Here is a 10,436-nt window from a genome sequence, read left to right as displayed (position 1 = left end):
GTGTCTTTTTCTCCATCCTTTTCCCCCCCATTTATGCTTTTCTTTATCTTTTTCCTTTCCCCCCTTCACTAGTGTTTTGCTTTTGACCACCGCCTCCTTCAGTCCCTCCTCCCTTTTATTATCCCTTTCCCTTTTCTTCCCCTTTACTTTTACTGCTTCTTCCCTCCCTTCTTTCTGCTCCTCCCTTTTCTTTCCCCTTTTCCCTCCTACTGCCTATAGAGCAAGTTAGATTTCTATACCTAACTGATTATGTTATGTCCTTCTTGAGCCAAATCTGATGAAAGTAAGGTTCAAACACTGCTCCCCTCCACTTCTTTCCCTCTGCTGTAATAGGATTTTGTGTCTTTTCCTGTAATGTAATTTACCCTTGTCTGCCTCCTCCTTTCTCAGTACATTTTCTAAGATCAGATTGATCCACTTATTTGGATCCATTTAACCCACTTGATTAGATTTTTTTTTATCATTACATCAAAGTCAACTAATATCCACCCTCTTTATGTATACTCCTTTAACATGGTGTAATAACAATACAGTTCTCAAGGTTTGCAAGTGTCATATTCCCTTGTAGGGGTTTAACCAGCAACCCCCTTATTAACAACATATTGTATCTTTCTGTCCCATTTACCTTTTTTTGTCCTTTTTGAGTCCTGTACTTGAAGATAAAATTTTTTGTAGCGTTCTGGTCTTTTTATCAGGAAAGTTTGGAAGTCTCCCATTTCTTTGAATATCTATATCCTCCCTTGAAAAATGATGCTCATTTTTGCTGGGTAATTGATCCTTGGCTGCATTCCAAGCTCCTTTGCCTTATGGAATATCATGTTCCATGCCCTGCTGTCTTTTAATGTAGAAGCTGCAAGGTCCTGTGTAATCCTGACTGTGGTTCCATGATATTTAAATTGTTTCTTTCTGGCTGCTTGCAGCACCTTCTCTTTCATCTGGTAATTTTGGAATTTTGCTATTATATTCCTTGGAGTTGTCAATTTGGGATCTCTTTCAGGTGGTGAGCAGTGTATTCTTTCTATGGTTATTTTCCCTTCTGGTTCTAGGACTTCCAAGCAGTTTTCCTTTATGATTTCCTGAAAGATACTGTCCAGGCTCTTTTTTTATCATGATTTTCAGGTAGTCCAATAATTTTTAAATTCTCTCTCCTAAATCGATTTTCCAGGTCGGTTGTTTTACCAATGAGGTATTGTATGCTTTCATCTATTTTTTCATCTTTTTGTTTCTGTTTGACTGATTCTTGCTCTCTCTCATAGAGACATTAGTTTCCATTTGTCCAATTCTAGTATTTAACAGATTGTTTTCTTCTGTTAGTTTCCTTCTTCAATTGGCCAGTTGTATTTTTTATGGACTTGTTTTCTTCAGTGTACTCTTCTGTTAGTTTTTGTCCTTCCTTCTTCAATTGGTCAATTTTGTTTTTTAGGGACTTGTTTTCTTCAGTGTATTTTTTTTCCAATTGGCCAATTGAATTTTTGAAAGACTCTTCTACCTCACTCATTTGACTATTAAAATCCTTCTTGAGCTCTTCTAACAAGGCTTTGGGGCTTCAGACCAGTGCATATTCCCTTTTGTTGTTGCAGATGTGGGTTTGGTGACAGTGTTTTCCTTCTCAGAATTTCTGTATTGATCTTCACTCTTCTCATAATATGAATTTATGGTATATTTTTTTTATTCATGGTGTTTCTTTATTCCCTGGCCTTTAAAGAGATTGAGCTCTCCTGCTGGGAAACTGACCCAAGGCTTCTTGTGTTGGGAGCCTAAGTCTTGGTCACTGGCTTTGTGTTCTGGGGCCTCTTATGTTGGCAATTGGGCTGGATTCAGCAATACTGGAACTTTCAAGCAATTCTGGGTTGCCACTGTTCCTTTCCTTAAGCTTTATTCAGCTCCTTTTAGATGGGTGCTGCAAGGTGTTTATCTGCCTGGGGCCCCCTGCAGCGTTGTCTCCCTCATTTCTGCTAATGCACTGTGAGATTCCATTGTGGTAGAGTGCTGAGGCACCTGGTGGCTTTCTGAGCTGGTTTCCACGGTCCTTCCACCCTCACTGAGGCAATCAGAGGTCCAGGTGTTGGTGTTTGCCTGTTGTACCACCTGGGCTTCAGGATTTCTTCACAGTTGGAGGCTACAGGGATCTGACAGCTCACCTGGTGTTGGGCTGGTGCCATCAAGGCCTGGGTTTTTATGAAGACTTCAGGTTGCTTTCTTCACCTCCTTTCAGATGAACGCCACAGGGTACTTATCTGCCTGGGGCGCCTTGTAGTTCTGCCTCCCTTATTTTTGCTGAGTCACTGGGAGACCTGTTTGCTGGGCTGCTGCACTGATGCTCCCTGTCTTTCTTCTAGTTCAGCTGTCCCAGGGTATTTTTCTGGGGTAATATTTTCTGGTTTTTCAGAAGTTGATAGTGGAGAGTGAGAGCGACTACCTTTGCACTCTGCAATCTTGGCTCCTTCCAACATACATATACCTTTTTTCTCAGCAGTACATGGCACATACACAAAAAAATAGGTCATGTACTAGGGCAGGAAAAGGTCACAGTCCAATGCACAAAGGCAGAAACAATAAATGCATTCTTTTCAGATCATGATGCAATTAAAATTATATGTAATAAAGGGCCATGGAAAGAGAGACTATAAAATAATTGGAAACTAAATAATCTAATCCTAAAAAAATGATTGGGTTAAACAACTAATCATAGAAACAATCAATAACTTTACTCAAGAGAATGACAATAATGAAACAACATACCAAAATTTATGGGATGCAATGAAAGCAGTTCTTAGGGAAACTTTTATATCTCCAACTGCTTACATGAATAAAATAGAAAAAGAGGATATCAATGGATTGGGAAAACAACTAAAAAAAATAGAATAACAAATTAAAAATCACCAATTAAACACCAAATTAGAAATATTGAAAACAAAGGAGAAATTAAGAAAATTGAAATGAGGAAAATTATTGAACTAATAAATAAAACTAAGGGCACATTTATGAAAAAAACAATAAAATAGATAAATCTTTGATTAATTTAATTCAAAAAAGGAAAGAAGAAAACCAAATTACCAGTATCTAAAATGAAAAGGGTGAATCCACCACCAAGGAAGAGGAAATTAAAACAATAATTAGGAACTATTTTGCCACAATGTATGGCAATAAATTTGACAATCTTAGTGAAATGGATATATGTTTACAAAAATATATGAATTGCCCTGATTGAAATAAGAGGAAGCAAAATACTTAAATAACTCCAACTCAGAAAAATAAATTGAACAAGCCATTGATGAAATCCCTAAGAAAACATCTCCAGGACCAGATGGATTTACAAGCAAATTCTACCAAACATTCAAAGAACAGCTAATTCTAATGCTATATAAACTATTTGGGAAAATAGATGAAAAAGGAGTCTTACCAAATTATTTTTATGATACAAATATGGCGCTGATAACTAAACCAGAAGAGTCAAAACAGAGAAAGAAAATTATAGACAAATTTCCCTAATGAATATAAGTGCAAAAATTTTAAACAAAATACCAACAAATAGATTACAGCAACTTATCACAAGAATAATACACTATAACCAGGTAGGATTTATTCCAGGAATGCAGGAGTGGTCAATGTTAGGAAAATTATTAGCATAATAATAGCAAAACTAACAGAAACAACATGATCATCTCAATAGATGCAGAAAAAGCTTTTGACAAAATATAACACCCATCCCTATTAAAAACACTAGAGAGGATAGGAATAATTGGAGTCTTCCTTAAAATAATAAATAACATTTACCTAAAACCTTCAGCAAGCATCATATTTAGTGGGGACAAGCTAGAAGCATTTCCAGTAATACTGGGCATTAAACAAGGATGTGTATTATCACCGTTGTTGTTCAATATCATAATGGAAGTGTTAACTTTACCAATGAGAGAAGAAAAAAATTAAACTGAACATATTAGAACAGGCAAAGAAGAAACAAAGCTATCACTCTTTGCAGATGATATGATGATATACTTGAAATAATAAACAACTTTAGTAAAGTTACAGGCTATAAAATAAATCCACATAAATCATAGGCATATTAGCAACAAAACCCAATAGCAAGAGATAGAGAAATTCCAGTTAAACTTACTGTAAACATTATAAAATTTTTAGGAGTCTACCTGCTGAAACAAACCCAGGAACTATATGAACACAATTGCAAAACACTTTTCACAGAAATAAAGTCAGGTCTTAATAATTGGAAAGACATCAGTTGCTCATGGGTAGGCCAAGCTAATATAACAAAAATGCCAATTCTACCTAAGCTAATGTACTTATTCAGTGCCATGCCAATGAAACAACCAAAAATTAATTTATAAAGTTAGAAAAAAATAATAACAAGATTCATCTGGAAGAACAAAAGGTCCAGAATATCAAGGGAACTAATGAAAAGAAATGCAGGGGAAGGTGGGCTAGCCATTCCAGATCTTAAATTGTATTATAAAGCAGCAATCATCAAAACTGCTTGGTACTGGCTAAGAAATAGTTGTGGATCAGTGGAATGAGTTAAAGACAGTAGTCAATGATTAAAGTAATCTATTATTTAATAAACCCAAAGAACCCAGATTCTGGGATAAGAACTCTCTAACAAGAACTGCTGGGAAAACTGGAAAAGAATATGGCAGAAACTAGCTTAGACCAAAATCTCATACCATATAACAAACTAAAGTCAACATGGATTCATGATTTAGACATAAAGGCTGATACTGTAAGCAAACTAGAAGAACAAGGAATAGTTTACCTGCTAGATTTATGGAGAACAGAAGAATTAATGATCAAATAGCTGATAGAAACATTAGAAAATTCAAAATGAATAACGTTGATTACATTAAATTGAAAAGTTTTGGCCCAAACAAAGCTAATGTAATCAAGATTAGAAGGGAAGCAGAAAAGTTTTTACAACCAGTCTGTCTGATAAGGGCCTCATTTCTAAAATATATAGAGAATTAAGTCATATTTATAAGAATGCAAGTCATTCCCCAATTGATAAATGATCAAAAGATATGAACAGGCAGATCTCAGATGAAGAAATTAAGCCATCTACAGTCATATAAAAAAATGCCCTAAATCCCTATTGAACTGAGGTACCTCATCACACCTGTCAGAATGGCCACCATGACAAAACAGGAAAACAATAAATTTTGGAAAAGATATGGGAAACCGGAACACTGATGCTTTGTTGGTGGTGTTGTGAAATGATCCAACCATTTGGAGAAGAATTTGGAACTATCCCCAAAGGGCTATAAAAATGTGCATACCCTTTGGCCCAGAAATAGCACTTCTAGGGCTATATCCCAAAGAGATCATACAAATGGGAAAAGGACCCACATGTATAAAAATATTTATAGCAGCTCTTTTTGTGGTGGCATAGAATTGCAAATTAAGAGGACGCTCATCAATTGGGGAATGGCTGAACAAGTTGTGGTATATGAATGTAATGGAATACTATTGTGCTATAAGAAATGATGAAGAGGCTGACTTCAGAAAAACCTGGAAATACTTGTATGGTCTGATGCTGAGTGAAGTGAGCAGAACTAGGAGAACATTGTATGCAGTAACAGCACATTGTGTGATGAATAACAATGATAGACTTAACCTTTTTCTCAACAATACAAGGATCTAAGACATCTCCAAAGGGCTCATGTTGGAAAAAGCTATCCACATACAGAGAAAGAACTATGGAGATTGAATGCAGATCAAAGCATACTATTTGCATTTTTTTTCTTCTGTGTTTTTGTTTCCTCTTTCTGGTGGTTCCTCCTAATAGTCCTAATTATTACTTACAATGTCACTAATGTGAAAATATGTTTAATAGGAATGTAAATGTATAACCTATATCAGATTGTGCACCATCCTGGGGAGGGAGGTGGGAAAGAAGGGAGAAAATTTTTAAAACTCAAAAGCTTATGGAAGTGATTGTTGAGAATTCCAAATAAATAATTTAAAAAACAAAAAAAATAATCAAACACACACAAAAAAGAAAATTACTATTTTATATAATTATATATTAAGTGAGTAATGTATTTTTTCTTCTTCTATATTTGCATTAATTATATATCTTGAATTTAAGAAGAAATTGATTCCCTTCTATTTGTGACTGAATTGATTCTATTTGTCCAAAAACTTTTTGATTTTATAAAAATAAAATTGTATACTTTTTGTTTTGTGACCATCTCTGACTCTTATTTGGTTAAGAAATCTTCCCCTATTTATAATTATAAAAGGTATTTTCCTTTATTGTCTATTTTTTATTAAGTGATATTTTATATTTGGGCAATTAGTCAATTTGGAGCTTATTGTGATATATAGTATGAGTTGGTCTGAACCTAATTTTGCCAGATTGCATTTCTTGTTTTCTCTAATCCCATATTGAGGAAAACTTACTGTCATAGTTGGTGTTCTGGAGGTAATGTAATAAAATGCTTCTATGTTTCTATTACTTCTTGACCTTCTTTACTTAATCCATCCATCGACTTTCCTATTTTTTAACTACTACTAAAAGTTCTCACGCTTACATATTTGTAGCATAGTTTGTGATTTAGTACTGCTAGGCATATTAGGAAAAAAAACATAACTTAAGTTGAGCAATTCTATTGAGTTTTAAGCTTGTATTTTATAATTAAACAGCTGTTATATAAGTTGTATTGCATAATTTGACAATCTATATGTGTCCCCCAAATCTGGTAAACAACTACTAATAACTGTGTGTATATTATGGTAAACTGCTGGTAAATACTTGCTAAAGATATGAAGATATTTAAGTTTCCATTGATAGTTTCCTTTCATCATTTGGTTAGGTAATCAATCATCAGTCAGAATAAACATTTAAAACATGGATGTCTTTAGCCAGAATTAGAAAAACCCACTGGAGGCCCTAATGATCAATATGCTATTAGTTGGCCAGAAAAATTCACTCCTGTATTCCCCACATCCAAAGGTTTAAACATCCCACGGTGTAGTGCTAATGAAAGAGAATTGCTAAAATGCCACCTTTGAGGGAGTAGAGAGACAATCTTGTTATGAGCACCTATATGAGACATACATATCCACATTTTTAGGAATCAAGTTGTTCTTTTGTTCTAGCATTGTTGAATACTCAGTAAAGTTTGATTGCAAGCCTATTATTTTTTGCTTCAAGGATTCTAGCATCATGGGATTTGGTGAATTCAGAATTTGTATTATTTCATTATCTTTGTTCCAGAAAGCATAATACAGATTTCTGACATCTCTTTTTACTGTGTTTATTTTTTCTTTACTCTTGACTTTTCTGAGATCACATTTTCCATCACTGACTTGTTTTACTTCATCCAAGGTATAATAAATTCTGCTCTAGACCCTCATTTTTACTAAATCAGATTGTTTATATTTCATGGGTATTTCCTATAAACAACTTAGTGTTGGATTCTGCTTTTAATCATTTCTCCCAACTTTCATTTTATTAGTTAACTCAGATCAATCACATTTATGATTGTTAATGGTCTTTTCCATCATCCATTTTATTTTTTCTTCTAATTTTTTTTCTGCTCTTCTTTCTCTTTTCATCTTTTTATTTTTTTTGGCTAAGAAGCAGATAGGAAGGGAAAAGAGGAAGGACATCAACACTAGTCATTTTTAAGGGAAGCGATTTGATCCCACTCCTCTTTCCCTCCTCTCTTTAGGAAGGTACGTCATAGAGTGCAAGACTTGGCATGAGGAAGACTCTAGTTGTAATCCCACCATACACATCTCCTAGTTATGTGATATTGAAGCTTTATATAAAACTTAGCTATTATAATTACTGCTAGTTATGTACCCATCCTAGAGCTTAACAGTGTTTCTTTTTATTTTATGGTGCCAATTTTAAATAAATTGTATTCTCCAGGACAAGAATTGTGTTTCCACTTGTCTACAACACTAATAAAGTGCAAAGTTGTTCAGTTTTTTTCCCTCTGCACACATTTACGTATTCAGAATGCTCAGATTTACACAATACCTTAAATGTTACTTTTAAACTGCTACTGCCTTGGCTGCAAATTCGAGTCCTTCAGTTTTTGGAAAGCTATGACGAATGCTCTTTCTTCTGATGTGTTTAGTTTACCCACTCAATGGTGAACCCAGAAGAAGCACCTCTAGATAGGGCTGCTCCATCCCCTGGGAACCCATCAGGCATGCCTTCTGGCATGCCCCCTGCACTCTGGTGCAGCTTAGGAATGATGGGGTTGCAGACTTTCTCCAATTCTCTCTGCTGAAGCTCAAATTCTTCCTTCTCAGCAGTCTGGTTCTTATCCATCAAGTTTATTATTTCCATTACATTTGTCAAGGATCTTCTGTTTGTCTTCATCACCAATTTTGCCTTACAGTTTTTTATCCTTTACAGTAGCCTTCATGTTGAAAGAATGAGATTCAAGAAAGTTCTTGGAAGACAACACCTTGTTTCTCTGCTTCTCATCCTCAGTCTTGTATTTCTCAGCCTCCTGGGCCATATGCTTAATGTCTTCTTTGCTCAACCATTATCATTGGTGATGCTGATCTCGTTCTCCTTGCCTGTGCTCTTATCCACAGCAGAAACATTGAACATGCCATTTGCATCAATATCAAATGTTACTTCAATCTGAGAAATACCCCTGGGTACTGGGGGAATTCCTGTGAGCTCAAACTTGGCAAGCAGGTTGACAATCCTTTGTCATTGCTCTTTCACCTTCATAAACCTGAATAAGCACACCAGGCTGGTTGTCTGAATAGGTGGCAAAGGTCTGTGTCTACTTGGTGGGGATGGTGGCATTATGTTTGATCAGAACTGCCACAACTCCACCAGTACTTTCAATTGAAAGGGAAAGAGGAGTGACATCCAACAGCAATAACACCTACCAGGACAATTTCATGAATCTGTGATTTATCTATCTTGACATCTCTTACAGCCTTTGCAACAGGGTCCAGTGTGGCTAAGAAGAGATCAACATTCAGCTCTTTGAAATGGACTCAGAATGATTGATATACAGAACTTGATACCTTCATAGAGGGAATCAATCTCAATACTGGTCTGGGTACTATAAGAGAGAGTGTACTTTGCACACATTCACAAGCAGTGCAGACAGCAAACAGCCCTCTTGTTCTCACTGATGTCCTCCTTGTGCTTTTGCTTGAACTCAGTAATGAAATGGTTGACCACTTGATTGTTAAAACCTCCCCACCCAAGCGCGTGTACCCAGATGTGGACTTGACCTGAAAGAGGCCATCTTCAATTGTAAGAATGGAGACATTGAAAGTACCACTTCCACAGTCAAAGATCAACACATTTCTCTTGGCACCAACCATTTTGTCCAAGTATGAACAATAGCAGCAGCAGTTGGCTCACTGATGATTCAGTACACATTGAGACCAGTGATGGTTGCAGCATCTTTGGTGGCCTGACTTTGGGAACATTTAAATAGACTGGTACTCTGACCAGAACATTTGTGACAGCCTTCCCAAGGCAAGCTTCAGCAATTTCTTTCAACTTGGTCCAGACAATAGAAGATATTTCTTCTGGATAGAAACTTTTGTCCTCCCCTTTTACTCTGCTTGGACCTTAGGCCTGCCTGCATCGTCATTCACCCTTGTGGAATGCCAATGCTATGTCTGATGGCATAACTGCATCATCAGATCTGAAACCAATCAGACATTTGGCACAAAAGACTATGTTGGTGGGGTTTGTTGCAACTTGTTTCTGTGCAGCATCACCAATTAAACATTCTGTTGGCAAAGATGACATAGCTTGTGGTGGTCCTGTTTCCTTGGTCATTAGCAATGATCTCCACTTTCCCATGTTGGAAGACTCCCACATAGGAATAAGTGGTGCCAAGATCAATGCCAACTTCAGGTCCCTTTGATATGGTTATTGGGGTGTCAACGGTCATAGCTGACCACTGTGGAGGAAGAAGGGCTGTTGCTGCTGTGCTGAGTAGAATTTACCATTGTTTCTTAAACTTTATTTTCCCCTTTTATTATACTCATTGTTTTGCTGAAGTTTATTTTGCTTGTTACTATTGTGTCCCCAACTTTATTCATATGCTTAACTCCAGCCATTGTCTCCCTTACCCCACCTATTTCCTTGTTGGGTTCTATATATTTCAACACCAAAATCTTTGCATTTCTCTATTACAGTATGTGTCCAAAGCTCCTGTTGACATTAGAATGTGGGTGTTTTTGTTAACTGTTTATGTTTTATTATTATTGTTATTGTTATTATTATTTTAATTGTGTCCCCACCAAAACCCTTAGGATTATACTTAGTTTTGATGGATGAGTTATTTTTGGCTTAAAGATTTTGTTTTCAATATGTTGTAATCTAATATTTCCTTTACTTTATATTGATTGCAGCATGGTCTTGCGTGATCTTGACTGAAGTTTCTTGGATCTCAACTGTTTGATATTTAGGCTGCTTGTATCAT

General features: G+C 36.0%; 1 pseudogene; it reads right to left on the bottom strand.

Annotated features, from left to right (window-relative positions):
- Nucleotides 1–8,095: 8,095 nt before the first annotated feature.
- Nucleotides 8,096–9,902, bottom strand: LOC110212561 (heat shock cognate 71 kDa protein pseudogene; annotated as a pseudogene).
- Nucleotides 9,903–10,436: the final 534 nt, after the last annotated feature.

This window comes from Phascolarctos cinereus, unplaced genomic scaffold (assembly GCF_003287225.1).
Source record: "Phascolarctos cinereus isolate Bilbo 61053 unplaced genomic scaffold, phaCin_HiC Scaffold_4;HRSCAF=312, whole genome shotgun sequence".
Lineage (NCBI taxonomy): Eukaryota > Metazoa > Chordata > Mammalia > Diprotodontia > Phascolarctidae > Phascolarctos > Phascolarctos cinereus.
The sequence above is the reverse complement of the archived record's forward strand: the minus strand, read 5'-3'. Positions and strand labels throughout refer to the sequence as shown.